Here is a 19,514-nt window from a genome sequence, read left to right on the forward strand (position 1 = left end):
CCTTCAGACCTTGCAGGAAATGGAAGAACACGGGCACAAATACGTCACAGGCCCGCGGGAATCTCAGACTAGCAGGACGACTAATGCATTCATAACGGTAAGCATTCTGATCGGGGCATGTATGACGTGTTACAGGAGCACAGATAAAACAACAATTTCTTGTTCAGGGGAAAAGTGGGAAGGAAGCAGAGAGAACTGCAAAGACGAAGACCGCGGAACTGGATCTTGAAGGTTGGGCAGGAATGAGCTTAGTGGACCTCTACAAGGAAGAGCCTTTATTTCATGCTAACAGTGCTTCAAGAGGACAGATTCTGAAACCCAACTGTCACTTACGATTTGTGGAACCTTCGGCAAGTTACTTGCCCTCTCTGTGCCTCAGTTTCCTCCTCTTGAAATGGGATTCACAGTAGGAATGTACTTTATTGGAACTTTCATGAGGATTATATAAGTTAGTATATGTCAAGTACTTAGTTAGCCTGGCACTTAGGAAGGGTGATATAACGGTTAGTTTCTGTTGTTATGGTTACACTTAGCTGTAGCCAATTTTTTTTTCACCTGCTAATCAAAATTGGACTTTATACCTGCAACAGTTTCAAGGTCACATCAGTTGCAAACAACTGATCTAAAGAGAATAGAGACAAGGACCCCCAGAAGCCGACAAATTAGATATTAGCTGACTGCAGGCATCCAGGTGTCTTCTCAGGTGCTGCAAACAGAGCGCTGAGCCAGGGCAGAGCTTTGAGGTGTTATATTGGGGAGTGCTGGGTTAGTGCGACTTAGGAGAAAAGAGGCCTGCGATCTGCCATGCATATTTAACTGCGAGTGCCCATCGAGTGAGGAGTCTTTCTAAGGATGGTTTCTTTTAATGGCTTTTTTTTTGGCCTCCCAATCTTTAAGGCAGGAAGATGGCTTAACACATCAAAGAAGCATCATGCATTCTGTATGCATGGCTCTAAAGTAATCTTCTCTATCAATATTTCATGAAACAGACTCCCCGGATTGAGAGTACAGACTGAAGGTCAGAGAGGGTGAGCTGCTGCAGACTTTGGAAGGCTCGTCTGAAATCCACCGAAGTCACGGTCAGAGGCTGTCTGTAATTGAGACAACTGATACCACCTCCTCGTGCAGAGGTTTAAAGCGGGAATGCCAGAGAGACATCTGTTGTACAAACAAACAGAAAGCCCTCCAGGTTCTTACATTCATTACATGACCCAGTTCCCCACTCCAACGGCGTTTTTGTCATTACTCAGCCTCTGGTTTTCCCTATTTCCACACGATAAATTGTCAGATGATTCTTAGTCATAAGACAGTGTTGTCGCATGAGAAGATGGTGCGTGATTGCTGCATACTTCCTCCCTCCACCCTAATATTTCACCAATGTGACAGAATAATTTTGGTGAAAATCTCAGAATTTATGATAACTTCTATCTCAGCCACGGTTCTGTTTTCTGAGTCTTTTGTGCAATAAAAACAGTAGAAGGCCCCCTGGAAGTAAGCTGAAGAACGGTCAGTTACCTGTCCCAGCCATCCCCAAGGCGTCCGTATGAACTCCTGAGAGTCAGACACCATGGCCAGTTAGCTTCCTTTGTATAACATTTCCTAAAGTGCCTCAAGCTGCTTCTATTTTTCTTATTATTTGACGGTGATTGCAACCTATGGTTCAGAAATGTTTTTTAAGAACAATATTGTATCTCAAATGCCTCAATACCTCGTTTCCATTTGGCTTTATTAATAAATTAGAGCATTCTTCTAGGTCCTCTCCAGGCAAAGAAGCCTTCTTTCCCCGAAGCAGTAGTTTTCAAAATTGGATCCTGGACTAGCAACATCACCAGGTAACTTGTTAGATATGCCAATTATCCAAGCCCATCCCAGCCCTACTAAACCCAGAAAGGGTTTGGGATCCAGCAATCTGTGTTTTAATAAGCCTTCTGGGTAATTCTGATACATACTAAAGTTTGAGAGCTACTGCTCTAGATGTATGAAAATTTGTTATGTTGAGACCCCAAAGGTTAATATCAACATATCCATTTTGTTGAATCTTTCTCCATATATCAAATCACTTGGTGGTCCCCTATTGCCTACGTGATCAAACACAAACTCCTCAGCGTGATCTACGGAGACCTTCAGAAGCTGGCCCGCGTGCAGCTGTGCTTCCCTACCACATACATCACACTCCAGGCCCACTGTGTACACTCCTCACTCCATGCCACAGGTATGCTGGGTCCTCTCCCCTCCTTCTCACCTGGCAGCCCCCCTCCTCCTTGAAGACAAAGGTCTGATCACCTCCTTCCCTAACTCCCCCAGGTAGAATTAGATGTTGTGTCCTCAATGTTCCCATGTCTTCTTGTTCATATATCTCTAAGAGTATCATTATTTTGTAATTTAGTCTCCCATGGCCACCTCCCCGGGGACAAACAATGAGCAACCAAGAGCAATGGCTGCATCGCTGTGGTCTTTGCAGCCCCACAGCTGAGCTACTGCCTGATCCCATCAAACGTTGGGCATGTTTGCTAAATAACTGCTCGATGCCATTATCACAGTCACGGAAAGAAAATCCAAACACATATTCTACACTATGGCAAATGCAACTAATATCAAGGAAAGAGTTCACACGATTAAATCCTTGTTACATGGGTCTGAGAGCCTGTGTGAATGGAGATTTAACAATAGAAACAGCAAGCACTTCCAAACATGGGTTTCGATTCCATTTCTTGTAGTTGTTCAACTTTGAGCAAATGAGTCCCTGGGTCTCAGTGTCCTCATCTGTAGAATGGGATAGAATAACTGCCCTGTTTACCTCACTCCTTGTTGTGATAACATGAGCTACTGTATGTCACAAAAGATATTATCAATATTTCTAGTCCTATCCATACGCAGTTTGATCTTATTATTAAATATGGCAACATTAACAAACATTAAAGCTCGCTGAAGTACAAAGATTTCAATCCACCCACTGAATATGAAGCACTATGTTAAGAGGAAGGGGGAAAGGAAAAAAGTTCACCAGCTAAAAAACACTTCTTTGAACTTAACCTAGCAGAGGTATCTCAACCCAAGAAAACTTCCTGTGGATATTGGCTCTACAGAGTAATTGTGTGTTTTTCTATCCCTCTCTGTGCTCCCACCCTTCAAAGATTCTCCAACGTCTGATTTCTGACGGTGAAATCAATAAGGAGGGCCTGTGCTTGTGGTTTCCTTTCCCACCTCCCTTCTACACACTTTCTATTTCCATTTTCCACCTCTAGGAAGGCAGGGGCAGCCTGCCAATGAGGTTTATCATGATTCTCTCAAGAACCTCATGTTATACAATTATGCCGAGCTTCCGACTGCCTGCAGTCAGGTTACCAGGCCACTTTCAACTCCAGGCTTTTTTGGCAGACATATGGCATCTGGTGATACTGGGCAGGGTCTTCCGTTCCCAGCCGCCTCTGCCAAGTACACTTGATGCTTAAGGCAACAGTAAAGGAATTTGAAATCGACTGACTCTGGACATTTTGTTTCATGGATGTCAGCAGTTGATAAAATTTACTTATTTTTCAAATTAAGTCTACTGCTTTTTTGTGTGTGCTCATCTGTAATCTCTTCTCTTTGGCAATATTTTCGGCCTATTGGGACAGCCCTGTTCAGACACTGTCAATCATTTGACGACCTCTCTACTTTTCCATTTTAAAGGTGCTTCAAGGAAAGTCAGTCCCCCCCAGACACCTGCGTGTTACACTTAGGTCATTTATGATGAGGAGAGTTGTATGACCAAATATGGACCTCATCATGCTGACAATGAACACAGGCCCGGGCCGGCCAGGCTTGACCTCCTGCAGTAAGGATAGTTAGCAAACAGCCCAAGCAAACCAGAGAGGAAATGAAGCAACAAGACTAAACAGAAAGGTGAGAAAATAGAAGGGAGGGGGGCAGGCGGGCGATTAACGAGGTCACCATAAAAGGGATGTGTTAGGTGACCAAAGCAAGCCCTCTAGAAAGGGCTCCCGTGCACAGATGGAGAACACACAGGGCTGTCCTGTCAAGGGAGGTGTAAATGCTGAAGAAAGAGAATAACTTGTCCAGAGAAGTTTCTAGACTGAAGTAGAGTCCAGGCAATTTGCTGAAGTTTGAATATTCAAGACTGGTTTCAATATTCAAGCAATCGATAAGACCCCTACAAAACTTATGCTTTTTCCCTGACGAGAATAGGTTAAAATAACTTAGAGTAGGTGTCAGCACAAGGGAGAAATAGCAGTCTTGGCAGAGCAACTTAGCCTACTAACTTTCGCTACCTAAAATAAATAACGTAAGATACTGTAATTTTATCCTTATATGTAGTTTCTCCCATGAGCTCTCTCCACCTGCCATTATTTTTATCCCCTAATAGGCTGGTGATGGATATGTTCTGCTGCAGAGGACACTGGAGAGGAGGGAAACTCTAAAACAAATGAGGGGAAGCCCCCCTTCCCACAGGAGGGTGACAGCAAAGATATATATGAATACCATTTAACTGGTGTTTCCCATACCCTAATAAATAGACAAGATTGATTCAACTCCCCAGTCCACCAATTTGGGAATTTCCAGGTCCTCCGTAACATTTCTGAATTCCTGGGGGGAAGTGGGTTGAACCTCCTGTGGTCACTTTCAGCTCTGAGCTGGAACATTCCACGGTTCCCGCGTAATAGATGTTACACTAAAATGATGTTCATTTTAGGGATCATCATAGATCATCTTTCTTGCCTTCTCAATTGTGCGGTCCCAGTTCCTCATCATATGACCCAGATATTGAATTCAACCTTTTTTCTTTTTTTCTTTTTTTTAAATTTATTGGTGTGACAATTCTTAGTAAAATTACATAGATTTCAGGTGTACAATTCTGTATTACATCATCTATAAATCCCATTGTGTGTTCACCACCCAGAGTTAGTTCTCCTTCCATCACCATATATTTGATCCCCCTTTACCCTCACCTACCACCCCCCACCCCCCTTACCTTCTGGTAATCAACCTTTTTTCTTAATTTTCGTCACCCCAACCAACAAACCAACAAAATAAATAAAACCATCACAGCAGTATTTGTGAGAATAGAAGACTTTGTCGAAGATTGGAGCAATGGCAGGATATATCTGGCAGTTAGGATACTTAAAAGTCTACTGATATCGCTCTTCCTGTAAGTCGCATGGCCATTTCTCAGATTTGGACTCCAGTCTTCCACCATATTGCTCTACTCTGTTCTCTTTGCTCCTAATCCCACACTTCAGAAATTCTGTTCATTTCTAATACACAGAAGGTCAAACAGCTCTTTAGTTACCCTGGCACCTACCAATCCATCTTATGAGGAGTTCATTTTCTACTACAAGAAGCAAAGTGTTGCCTTGTTATGTGGAAGCTTAGATCTCATACATACGCTATTTCACTTTCCCAGGGATAATGTCATTTCAAAGTTCATTGAAGAACTATTTACTTAGGGCCTACCATGTGCCACAAGTTTAAATGCACAAAGATGTTCATATGTCTCTAACAACTGGAAAATTTTAAATTTCCAACCAGAAGTGAATGGGTAAACTTACTATGATTAAGTCACTCGATGAAGTAGTATATTCAGTAGGAGTCATGAAACTTAACATTATCACTCGTGTGTGCAAAAAACTGTAATTGCTTTATTTAACTTCTAAGTCTCCTGGTCTTACCCCACTGATTAGTGGGGGAAAGATTAACTCACTGTCCAACCTGATTTAAAGCTTAATCTGCCTTCATAATTTCAGTGGTATTCAGTCCCCTTGGATAAAAGGGTTAATCTCTCATATAGTTCCACTTCCCTTGCTTCTCTCATTAAGACAGCATCTAGGTCTACGGGGGCACCCTGCATGTCCTTTTGGCAGTAAAAATGAAGAGGTGCCTTCAAGCCCAGTGGTGATGTCCTCCCCGGTCTCTGCAGCACATCCAAGGCTGCCCTGTGTCTTGATGAAGTTCCCTGACACCAACTGCAGCAAGTTTGGTCCAATGTCACCTCGGCCTGCCCAAGCCCTGCGTGTTCCATGTCTGAAGGGGCTTTGCCTCGGTCTGTGATGGCTGAACATCCCTAAGCAATTGTCATAGACCGCGCCCAGCCCCTGGCCAACCCCAGGTTTGCTGTTGGGTTACCTTGTTCCACTACCACAAACCATTCCAGGCTCACAACACAGCATGGACACCTCCAGGAACAGAGGGTGTTCCAGAAAGTGTCAGCCTATTCTGGTTCACAGCTCCCCTTCTTAATTAGCCAGAGCTACCCCACTATGCATAGAAATCTCCTCCCAAAAACTCAAACGTAAGTGATAGGGGTCAGGGGAGGAAGCTTCCTGGAGTCTCTTTACTCCCTCTAGTTACAAAATGCACAGTCAATTGGGACCCACATTGAATCCTTTCACTTCTCTCCCTTCTTCTCTGTCTCTGTTCCAACTTCCTCTGGGACCGAAAGAGAGTGAGCTTTTATTTTGCTTCCTTTTGTCATAAATATACCCCTTCATCGACTGAGCAGCAAGCCTCACCTTTGCTGTAAAGGACAGAAAGAGCATCTGCCCACCACAGGAGAACTCCCCTGGGTCCGGGTCGTCCAGCATCACTGGCCCAAGGAATAGCGAATCCTTTCTCCTGCAGCACAATCCTATTTGCATGTCAGAAACTTAGTGGTACCTGTCTTACTCCTGACGTTGCTCCCGTGCCAAGCAGGAGGATATTGTGGCCAAAGGGAAGAGATGAAGGCCAAGTATGCAGAAGACAGAAGACGAAAGTATGATAATAATCAAAAATGTATCTCCATTATAGACTAACCATTTAAAAATATGCTTGTGAAGTTTCTAATAACATAGAAAAATGCATATGTTGGAATGTTATTGGAGAGAAAGCAGGATAAAACATTATGGGAGAAATACAATCACAACTGCATTAAAATGGATCTAGAGGAATGGTTGAAAGGAAAGATACCAAAATGTTAACAGTGGTGGTCTCTGAGCAGCCAGCTTATGATTCTTAACTTCTCTGTTTCCCTGATTTCTCAAAATTTCCATAATTGAGGATATATTGCTGTTATAATGGGAATAAATTTTTTGGTTATATGTAAAAGTTTTTTTAAAAGTAAATTTAAATAAACATTTTTCCTGTAATTTATTCATTCGTTCAACAAACATTTATTGAATACCTGCCACATTCCCGCTACTGTTCTAAGGCTCGTGGGTTATGAGTATTAATGAGACAAAAGTCCCTGCTTTCAGGGAGTTTTACATTCTAAAGAGGGAAGGTGGGAGATGATGGTGGTGTCAAAATTAGAACAATCCAGATTGAATGAGTCATGGAACAGTAATACAAAGAACTACTATGCAGAGTATAGTATATACTGTAGTATACTGTATCCTATTCTATGCACTGTAATATACTACATTATAACATTCACTAATATTATACTATATAGTACATGCTGATAACATAGTATATCTGTAAATATAGATATATCAAAAATATACAATATATATAGTATACAAAAAACTACACAGCTGTTAAATATAATTAAACAATGATACAGAAAATTCTTCAAAATATAGTCTTTAGAAGAGTGCATAGAGCATACCGCACACTCACATACTTCTTTAGGTATAGCTCTTTCTGGAGAAATACGTAAGAAGCTGTTCACAGTGGTTTCCCTGGAGAGAGCTCACTAAGAAATTGGAGGACAGAGGCAGGAGGCAGATTTTCTGAGTATGTTTGAACTAAGATATATTTATATTGCCTGTTTTTAAAAAGAATGATTTAACATATATTTTTTAAATCTTGTATCTGTCCATAGGAATCATGCAGTTTGTGCTATCTTTTTGGAACAAATATTTAAAGATAACTTTGACTATCCTATCACTTAATGCAAGTTATTTCTATGAAAAGTATCAATTTTCACAGAATGTTATATTTAGAGGACATTACCTACTCATTTAATCTCTCAATACAGAAAACATTTAGACACTTAAATTATTTTTGTCTGTATATTTGTATTTAATAGTCTGCTTACTAAGCTAAAAAGTTCTCAGGGGAAACAAATCATCTTTAAGGGCTTGAAAACTAGAAACTTTGAGTAGGAGGGGCCCTGCAGTGGTGCATGAAGTCCAAACCTCTAAGTGGGAACATGAGGGCTTCTTTCGTCACATAAATAGCACAGAATCTCCCTCTCTCATGAGGCAACCATCCTATCAGAGGACAGCTCAGGCCCTCCATACGTTAGGTAGAAACCTACAATTGCCAACTGAGTTTTTTCCAATACCTGAATATCCACCCCGTTTCAGAATGCCACCACTTTTTAGGGATGCATCGCTAACACCATTCCTTCTGAATGTTCTTTCCCCAGTCACAGTCTGCCTTAAGTTTATCACTGACAATCACCGCTGAGAGACCCCAGGCTGCTGAGGGCAGATCTGTGTTTCCTTCTTCTTTGAAGCTCCTCTTGCAATAAGCACACAGTAGGTGCTCAATTTTTGTCACACTGAATTGAGAGATCTCTTTATTCCAGTTGCCCTCTGGGCCCTGAAATTATTTCTTAAGCCAATGGCTCAGCAGTGCATAAAAGAAGGTAGCTGCGAGGCAGGGAAACCATCCAACCACAAAGATGAAGGTATGACAGACAGAAGCGGTGACACGATTCTGCCCCTGGAGCGGCTAGTCTCTGGAGGAGATCTCTCCTCGCTTGTGTGCCTTTAGCAGGGAGGGCAATGGAATACTTCCTGCGGCGGCCGGTGCCGTATTTAATGTGCCTCAGCTGTGCGACAGGATCAACAGCTATGATCCTGCTTTCATCCTTATCTAATCATTTTATGGGGCATTAAGCTGCCTTTGGCTGGACCGGTTGCCAGCTGCAACAACACTCCAGGAAATGACACAGCCCCCTCTTATGATAAAGCACATTACACTAATAGAACCCACCTCTATGTCGCTCTGATCAAGAGCTTATATAACGTATCTGAGGTGCATCCTCCCTCTCCTATGCGGCTGAAGGCAACTGCTTTCTGGAGGCGTCTGTACTGTGCTAAAGCATTGTTAGGTTTTTAGGTAACGTCAATGAGTCTTTTTCCCTTGGCAATGGAGCTGTCACAGTCTCGAGGTGAAATGCAGAAGGCTCCATTATATAACTTTCCCGGTTTGTACATGTTAATGACCTCGGTTTTACTGCAAACAGTAGTTACCATGTTTGTGAGGTCAGCCTCCATCTGTGGAGAGCTGCAGAGCCTTCTGGTAACCCGGAGGCATCTCAAACATGTCTTTGCTTGAAAGGATAATTGCTGCGTGCCTCTCTTCATTTCTCACCCAGATCTCCATGTGCTTTGCTTTGCTGCCGGCATATGTTCCTTCTGTGAATCCTGGCAGCTGCTGCTCAGGGCAGTAGGGTTCCAGCAGGTGAGGAATGTATATTATGCAAACCATGGCAACCAGAAACACCAACATCTCCTGTGCCCCCCTGAAAATTAATGGCACAGCTTTTGCTACAGAGTCCATGTATTAGACCAGCCTGTGTCCTAGGAATGAGCTCTGAACCTTGACAGAGAGGTACTGTGGTGAAGTGGCTGATAACACCGGTGCAGAGCCAGCCTACATTGGGATCCTGGATCCAAGCTTCACTAATTGTTTTACCTTTAGCAAGTGCGGAAGCTCTCTGTTGCCTCAGTTTCCTCATCTGTAAAATGGGGGAAATATCTCAAAAGGCAGTTATGGAGATTAAATGAGTAAATACAAGTAAAGTGCTTAGAATTGTGCCAGGCACAGAATAAGCCCTCAATACATGTTAGTCTGGAAGACGATCTCATCTCTACCCAAGTAGTTGTTATTTATAAGCCCGTGATGCCCAGAATTCTAACCCCAGAGCAGACCTCTCCAGAGTGGCTAATGAAACGTCTGCTCTTGGCTACCTCATCCAACATCAAACTCATGGTTGTTCCCCATCCAACCCAGGTTCACTCCAGTGCTCTCTGCCTCTGAGAACGGTACCACCTTTTATCCCGGGGCACAAGCTGAGACCCCTGCCTCTCCCTCAGCCTCCACACCCCCCTAATCCAAGCTATCATCCAGGCCATGCCAGCGCCTCCCACCTGGGCTCCCCTCTTCCTCTCTTGACACTTTCCAACCCATTCTCCACACAGCAGCCAGAGTGGTCTGCTAAATCATAAAGGTGCTCTATCACTTACACACATGCATGTGTGTACACACACACGTGCACTACTTAAAATCCTTCAAAATCTCCATATTGGCTCTAAGAGATGCCAATATAGTGACATCCCTGACCACAGCTGACGGTCAACTAGCCACAGCCGATGGCCATCTACTACCTGAGCCAGCACCTTTCCACGTGAGGCCCGAGAGCCTGGAAACTGCTTTCTGGGGCTCTGTTCCCACACTCCACCCCTACAGGGGCTCGCTGCACAATCTACGTGACAAGCATCTTCCACGAGGGTCCCTGTGCCATACGAGCCTACAGGCACCCGACCACACAACACCCAAGAACTTGACGGATAAGCCCAGGGCCTTGGACCTTTTCCTGATTCACCGCCCAGCCATGTGACTTCAGGTGGTGGAGAAGAGAGGGAGCTGCTTGCTCTAAATCAGAAAGAATCTGATGTTAATAAAATATCATCGACATAATGAAACAAGCTCACAGAGGACGGGCGATCCCACTGTGCCAAATCCTGGGCCACGAGCCCATGGCAGATAGTGGGGCTGTGCAAGTATCCTTGTGGAAGGACTTGAAAAGTCCACTGTCGCCCGTCCCAAGTAAAAGCAAACTGTTCTTGACACTCGGGTGCAATGTCAATGGAGAAAAAAGCATTGGCCAAGTCCACTACATGGTGATATGTCCCCAGGCGGACAGTCACACGATCCATCAAATCGTAAATTGAAGGTGCTGCTGCGTGCAAAGGTGGCGTCACCTTATTTAACTCCCTATAGTCCACAGTCATTCGCCAGGTCCCATCTGGCTTCTTGACAGGCCATACTGGGGAGTTAAAGGGACTATGAGTTGGCCTCACAATATGTGCCTTCTCCAATTCCAATATTGTACGACCAATCTCCTCCTGTCCTCCTGGCAGGCGGTACTGTCGCACTGTAACCACACGCCAGGACTGTGGCAACTCTTGAGGAGGGTGGTGAGCATGCCCGCGTGTCACCGCTTTCAACACCCGGATCCGGAGACGGAACTCTCCTACCGACGTCTGTAAGCTGAGGCCATGTAGCACGTCCACCCCTAGAATATATTCCGGAACGAGGGAGACATAAACCTTGTAGGTACGAGGAGGGAGCCTTCCTATACCCAGTGCTAAGGAAACAGCTTTCACAGTCACAGTCTTTCCCCCATAGCCATCAATGCAGATTGCTGGTCCGGGGAACAATTCTGGGTTCCATAAACAAGACTGCAGTCTGTGCCAGTGTCAACTAGGGCTAAAACCCTCTGCACATTAGAAGGGGACCAATGTATGAACAGTTCCACATGGGGCCTCCGGTCCCTGCTCATCCCCTCTGACCGGGTACTTTGGCCCCACCCTTAATCAAGCTGAAAGGAGTCGGCCTCAAGTGGCCGCATGAAGTCCTGGAGGGACACAGGTCACGCTTTCCCAGACTTCTCCTTTAGGCTTCTTCAGAATTGCAGTTCCAGACACAACTGTTTCCAAAGTTCCAGCAGGAGTGCATTGGGTTGTCGGTCTATTTTCTCCTGATCGACCCCTGCTGCCATGAGATCACGCCACATCTGTACGCGTGTTACTCTCTGAGGCCCGCGATCTCACCCCTTTACTTTTGATTTGGGCTTCCAGGTCTCAATTGCGCGGACCTCCTGTCTTAACTTCCTTCGCCTCCGGCTTTCAACATCCCCTATGGTGGCCATGGCAGTTGTAACTTCATGGATCCTTCGCCCCACCTAGGGCATAAGAATGGTGACCAAGGATCTAAAAGCACTCGCAGGTGCAGTATCCAAAACCAGATCTCTCATGCTGGCTGTAAAAAGCTCGTCATCCGGCCCCTGCATATTAGGGTTGAAAACAGCATGTCTCATACCCATTTCACGGATGATTTGCGTAAGTTCCGTATATGACTGCCATTGACTCACAGTGTCTGGCAGCTCGCCAGCCTGTCCCCATACTGTGCGTACCGCAGCTGTGAGCCACGCCATTAGAGAATGGTTGCCCTGGTTATTGGCCAACCTATGGCAGTTTTGTAACCTTTGTCGCAGGGACAGATGCACTGTCACAAAGGCTAGCTTTTCCATCTCGCCTGGGGAGCAGAGAATGCTGTCTGCTCCCTCATCCCATAAACGTAATAGCCAAGCCGAGACTGGCTCTCCAGGGCGCTGTCTGTACCGCCTCCCCAGCTCCTGCAACTCAGTGGGAGTGTATGGGGTGTAGGTTGTGAACTCAGTCATGGCTGGGTTGCCGGCAGCAACGCCCCCGGGGCCCAAAGGTTGCTCAAGTTTTACCCTTTGCTTCAAGATTGGCCGGGCTTGGGGGTTGGGAGCTACATTGTCTCCACTCGCTTCCTCCGCCTCTGCCTCAGAGTCTCCACTGTGGGGCCCCTCTTCTAACAGACGAACCCGAGCTTCCAGCACCTCCAACCGGGACACCTGGTCAGGCACCTGGGCCATTTCATTAAGCGCATTTTCCATGTTGAGACTCAAGGCCGTGAGGAACATCCAGCCCATGTGGCCGGCTGTAGCCTTCTCCTCCTCCGGCAACTGCTCAGCCAGAGCCTACAGGGCCCTCTCTACACTGGCTGGAGAGCCGTCCATGTCCTCCCACCCCTCCTTGGGGGTCCAACTCCTGAGAACAGTGGCCACCGGACACCATACACTGTGTGGGGGCCACACGTCCTCCTGCCCAGAGTCAGAAACCATTCCTACCTGGTCGGAATCTTGCTCACCGTGCCAGGTGTCTGAGTGGGTGGAGGCCTCCGTGTAAGATGTCCACAACCCTCGGAGCCCAAGGCCACAGCAGATCAACAAAAGGAGGACAACACCTTCCATGGCCAAGAGGGTGGTGTGCCAGCTGGAGGCTTGAGTCTCCCAGGCAGACCGTGCATCCTGTTCCCAGTGTTGCTCCTCATGGGCCTCCCAAAGCTGGGCTCTCACACGCACTAACGGCTCCACCATGTTTCAGTACATTTTGGCCGGCACCTTACCCTGCTTGCTGCGCCATTTGTCACGCGGGACGGCTTGCGGGGTCTCAGCTCCCGCTCCCCACATAAGAACGCAGGATGTGGCTAGGCCAAGAAGGGACACCCACAGAGCCATAGGTACAGGAGTCATACCGCTATAGTCTCACTGGACACTGGATTCACATGACGTGCGACCTGCTGTCCGCTTTTCTACCTGCCAACCACCGACTCCACTCTCCCGCACAGCCACGGCAGTTATATCAGTGGCCAATTGGCTAACTGGCCACAGCTGACGGTCAACTAGCCACAGCCGATGGCCATCTACTACCCACGCCAGCACGTTTCCATGTGAGGCTGGGAGCCTGGAAACTGCTCTCTAGGGCTCTGTCCCCACAGCCACCCCTAGGCCATAAGGACAAGGGAGCAGGAGCCTTACCAGAGCCCAGGGGCCCAGGTCTCCTTGCAGGTGGACAGGGAGAAATACCCTGGTGTGGTACAGAAGATAATGGCCCCCAGAGATGCCATGTTCTAACCCCCAGAATCTGTAAATATGTAACAGAGCAAAGAGGACTTGGCAGATGTGATTAGGTTAAAGATCTTCAGATGGAGAGATTATCCTAGATTATTCACATGGACCCAGAGTAGCCTCAAGGGTCCTTGTAAGTGGGAGGCAGGAGGGTCAGAGACAAGGCGATGTCACCAGAGAAGCAGAGGTCGGAGTGATGGGGCCACAAGCCAAGGAATGCAGGCAGCCATCAGACACTGGAAAAGGACAGGAAACAGGTTCTCCCTTAGAGCCTATGGAAGAAACATAGCGCTGCAGACAGGGGACTTGATTTGAGTCCCCTAAGACTCATATCAGACTTCTGACCTCCAGACTATAAGATAGTAAGTTTGTATTGTTTAAGTTTGTGGTAATTTCTTACAGCGGCAACAGGAAACTAATACACTCGGTTTATCCCTTCTTCCCACATGTCCATCTTCCCACTAGCCGAACCCCAACAGAGAAGCCAGGGAAATATGGCCTGCAAGGGCAGGGCGAGGAAAGGACCTGAAGGAAACACTCCAAGGACCACTGCCATCACTTTACCACCCTGTGGGAAGCTTGTGCTATAATGCATGTCTGAATCTCATTCTTCTGGCATTCATTTTAAAATACTATGTATATAAATCTTCCTGTTAAGTTTGTTTTAATCTAAGTGGGACTGACATATTAATATAAAACGTTTGCAGCCAAAAGAATGTGTATGTAATAAAAACAAGGTTTATTCTCTCCTGATTTATTCAAATTTATCATTAATCAATCGAACCAAGGAATGACATTTGGTCAAAGAGTAATCTTCATGATATGGTCTGCTGATTTTACGGACTCCATCTGATTTTTAAAATTTTTAGTAGCATGTAAATCAAAGCAGATGACATCACCTTATCCTCCTTAAAACTGCACCAGTGACAGTATGGAATCTATAAAATGAAGGAATGCCATAAAGCCCGAGTACCACCCAGGGTAGCATGTGCCCAGGCCACTGCCCACTGCTTCCTTCCCTGAGCCATTCCCCCCTGTGACTTGGCAGCCCTTCTCCATCAGCTCTGTGGTTGAAAAAAAAAAAAAAAATGGGTCATTGCACTGTGACAAAAGGACATTCACTGAAAATACAGCAGTTAAGCCCAGTTTGAGCTTCAATCGTCTGAAATGCCCAGAGGAGGCTCGGACTTGCAGCCAGAAACAGACCGACTGACAAAGCAACGCAAGCTCCACCAGCAGCCCACCCGGGACACGTTTCAGGATTCAATCAGACAGAAGGAAGTGACTGAAAGCCCCTGATGGAGGAGACATTAGGCCTTGGGGGGGAAAGGCTGTTTTCTACATTACTAGCATTAATTGAAACATTCTGGAACCACCAGTCTCACAACCTAGAAATAGGACATTGCAACAAAAGATTCAAGAGTAACATTTTTATTGATGAAATTTTAGTTTTTGCCGAAGTAACATGTAACTACTCACATTATGTAAAGTCAAAGTTTCACTGCTCGCACACATACAGGCAAATAGACACACAAAATTGGAAGCACTCACACATGAAACTAGCCAAAATTGGATGTTGGTGGAAGCCAGACGAAGACTACCCAAGTGTTTGTTCTATCAGCCTTTGCTTAGTCTTTGTGTTTTAAAACTGCCATTAAAAAGGGGGAAAGGCAGTATTGATTTCACTGTATGCAGAAGGCTTTTCATAGTTAGTCTTCCTTCACACAGCTCATTTCATAAAAATTTTAACCAAGCTTCACTATATCTCTAAGTCACGGGACCCAGAAGCATGGCAGATATTGTCAAGTGGCCCTGATTCTCTCCATGTTTATGTGCAAAGCAGAAGCCTGCTCTGGCAGAGGAGGGAGTGTCCAGGCATGGGGGCAAATGAGTGGGCAGCAGGCTGAAGCGGGTGAAAAACCAGGGCAGGAGCAGCCCCTCCACTAAAATGCACTGGGAAGGTCCCCACTCTGGGACGAGCTCACCTGTGCGAGAGCGCCACCAGTACCCCGAGGGAGACCTAGATACTAACTCAAGTTCAATGCACAACACACTCATTTTACACCCACCATGAGCCAGGTCTGGGCGCCAAGCACAGAGCATATCACTGTGAGTAAGTGCCACCATCTGCAATAGCTAAAGTCTGACTGTCTTGAAACAGCTGAAAAACGTTGACTGAATTACCTGCGAAGCCAGCCATCTTAGCAGTGTTAACCTAACGAAGACAAATCTTCAGAGACACGCTCTCCAAATGTTGCTGTGCAGCCTGCGGGCAGAGCAGGTGAGTTGATGACATGTTAGCCTCCCTTCTTAGCAACAATGTTTAAAAAGCAAAGCAAAACTTTGCTTTTCTAGCCAGTACCAAGCTGGTCAAGATATCCGCTGTTGACGGGCTGACTAATTTCCAGTGTTCCTAGCACAGAACAACAAAGTGGAACACAGTGAGAAAGAGATTCACGCCAATCCCATTTTGGAACAAATGTCTGAGAAATCACAAGGGTCATTAGCTCCGGTCTTGCTTGGTTCTGTCACGGTGAGGAAACAAGCCAGGACGGGCAATGGGTCATGCAGTGCCTCCTCCATCTAAAGCAGTGCTCCCTTCCCCCGTCTTTTCCTTCTTAGCAGCTGGCCCAAAGAACCTAAACTTAGCAAGGGCGAGGTGTAGGAAACTAGATAGTGCATTCTGCAGTTGGATAGGAAATACTGGGCTCAATCTGTTTAAGGTTAAGATTAATTCCTCACTTCCTCTGAATCTATTTTAAAAACAGAGCAAAGGCTGGCATATGCTTTCTTCTAACAAAATGACAGATGATCAAAGGATAAACATGATCCGTATGTCAAACCCTCCTACTGCCATAGCCCTTTGCCTACAGAATTAAAAAAAAAAAAAAAAAAAGGTAGTTTTTTCATTGTGGTTAAAACGTGGTTGCCTGTGTTTATTCAGAAAATCCAGCAGTGGCAACAGCCAGAAAAATAGTGCATGGTGATTGGCTGAATTGACAGGAGCCAGTAGAACAAAGGAAGAGTTTAGTGGTATTGTTCTTCAGTCATAAACAAAGACCACAGGCTCTCTCTCAGCAAGGAGCTGACATTTCAAGCCTATGAGGCTTGATGTCTGACAGCAGAAGTCTGCCTGCTATTGAGGTATCGAATCAATGTTCCTGATCTGCAGCAACAATCCTAATTAATGTTGGCTCATTATTATTCCCTGTGTTCTGTAAACAAGCGCTCTCTTTCTGCACAGCCGTTCCTGAGGGCTGATGTAATTACATTTCAGAAAGAAAGGGAGGACTGCCTTGGAAAGGGGAGGACGGAAAGAGTAGTGTTTCACAAGAGACATACCAGTTACACTTGTGTCTGACACATGCAGAGGAAGCATGAGCACAGGCCCTTTTCCTCCAGAGTGGTTTGTGTGGCTCATCACTCATTGTTTTTGCCACAGTCTGCCTTTGCCTGGGCCCTCTGAGGCTGTAATTTTTTATGTCCCTCTGAGCTATGGCCCCCTTTGAGTTTTTCAGGACACGGTCTATCCAGGAGAAATGCTATTCAATCTATGACCCTTTAATTCTAAAGAAAATCAGCTGAGAAATTCGCAGGCCATGAGATTCTCTTGGTTCCCAATTCCATTCTTAGTGCTCTGACTGAAGTGCTTTTTCAATCAAAGCACTTTTACCTCTGGATAGAACCTGATCTTTCTTCGAATAGGGGTAAGTATCAAGACTATGCATTCAATCATTCATTCACTTATTCTACAAATACTTCTTGAGTTCCTACGTGTTGGGCTCAGTTCTGGACACTGGGGGTTGGTGTTGAATAAGACGCTGAATGTGCCCGCTCTCTGGGACAGTATATCCAGTGCAGGGAGCAGACAATAAACGTGGAAGCAAATAAATGAACCAGAAAGAGGGTGCCACGAAGAAAATAACACAGATTATGCAATTATAACTGCCAGGTGAGTCACTTATATTGGGGGTTCAGGAAAGACTTACTGAGGAGGTGTCATTTGAGCTAAGATATAGATGAGATGAGAGAGGCAGCCAGGTGGAGAAGGGGGCAGAACATTCCAGGTGGGGACACAAGTATAAAGGCTGCAGACAAGAGCAAGCGTAGAAGTTCAAGGAGCAGTAAGCAGGCCAGCGGGGCTGGAGCATAGGGAGTGTGGATAAAGGGAGCGCTGTCAGAGAGGGGACAATGCCAAATACTTCCTTGTAGGCCATGCCAAGGAACTTGGGTTTGAGTTTCATCCTCAGCGGCAATGATGGGGAAGGACTTTAAACAGGAGCGTGGCGTGATCTGGTCTGCATTTTTAACTTTCTGGCTGTTATGTGGAGAATGTATTAGAGAAAGAGTGAAAATAATGAGACCAGTTAGGAAGCCGTTATAATGCACATGAGAAATAATATAAAAATGGTAAAGTCAGAACAATTAGCGTGTATTGAGGGCTAACTGTATGCCAGACATTGAGCTAAGCACTTTGCATGCATTGTCTCATTTATTTCTCCTAAAATGCCTATGGGAAGTTAAGAGAGATTAAGTAACTCCTCCAAGGTCACCAGTGGTGAATCTGGATTCAAACACAGGCAATCTGACTCCTGTATCCACCTGCCTTGGAACGTCGGCAATGGACGCTATGTGAACCCTGGAAAGAAAGATATCTATTTAAGGCAACCATACACACCCCCTTTTATATATCGGATGAAGCCCTGGAATTGGAAGTTATTTGTTCTGGTAATTCTGATTTCATGATTATTAGACTGTGTGTCTTTGTGAATCTGTGTGTAATGAAATAATTGACACACGTTCTTGCCTAAGGACAGCTTTGGCTTTGTGACTTGACTTCCGCCTCTGATGGAAGCAGATCATCACTGTTGGAAATCTCCACCATTTTTTTAGCCCAAACAATCAGTGGCTTGGCAGCCTCCACCTGGGTGGTTCTAGGACAGCAGTCCCTGCTTTGGAGTGTCCCCCAAGTATCCCTGGGGTTCTCTGAGGACAGTACACATACTCCACACTCCCTGCTGGGACTCGTTGGTCACCTGTGCTGGACGTCGGCACTCCAAAAGGTGACTGACTGTCCCAGCACTCTCAGATTTCCTGCTCTTTCCCTCACCTGGTTCCCTAAGTTGGGACCATCCCCTTCCACAGCTGCCAGGACCTCAAACCTATCTGCGGGTGCCTGGCTCCCAGCAGCATTCCACAGAGAAGCAGAGGTGTTGGTTGACCTCACTAAGACAAGACCCGGACTCTCGCCACCTAAAAGTCTGTCTCCCAAGAAGATACTAGGTATCCAATTTAGAAATACCATCTGAGTCTGAAGCAGTTGCCTTGGGTTTGTAGCACTAACTTCTGGGTTCTCCCAAACATAATCAGTGACTATTTATTCTAAAATTGTGTGACAACTGTGTGATGGGAAATAAGCAATGGGCTGCTCTGTGACTGACCTGCTCCTTTTATAGCTAGAAAATGTTGGCAACTTGAAATACGACTCCCTCTCCAAAAACCACTCTAAGTTCCCTCGTAGCAGGCATTCTGCCTCATTTACAGCAGAAAATTCAAAAATATCACCCAGTTAGCTAAAACTATCAAAATAAATTATGGTATACACTTACAACAAAATATTAGTCAACCATGGAAAAAATTGGCTCAGAAGAATACATAATGACATAGAAAGATGCTTATGACATGTTGGAAAGTATAAAAAGCCAGTTACCAAAAAGTAACACATACCCTTTCATATACACATATGGATTTCTGGTCATTTTTATTAACATTTTATTATATACATTTTCTAATACTTTTTAATGAAAATGCTTTACTCTATAATATGTAAAAACTCAATTAAAATATTTTTTAATTCATA

This window comes from Rhinolophus sinicus, linkage group LG14 (assembly GCF_036562045.2).
Source record: "Rhinolophus sinicus isolate RSC01 linkage group LG14, ASM3656204v1, whole genome shotgun sequence".
Taxonomy (NCBI): Eukaryota; Metazoa; Chordata; class Mammalia; order Chiroptera; family Rhinolophidae; genus Rhinolophus; species Rhinolophus sinicus.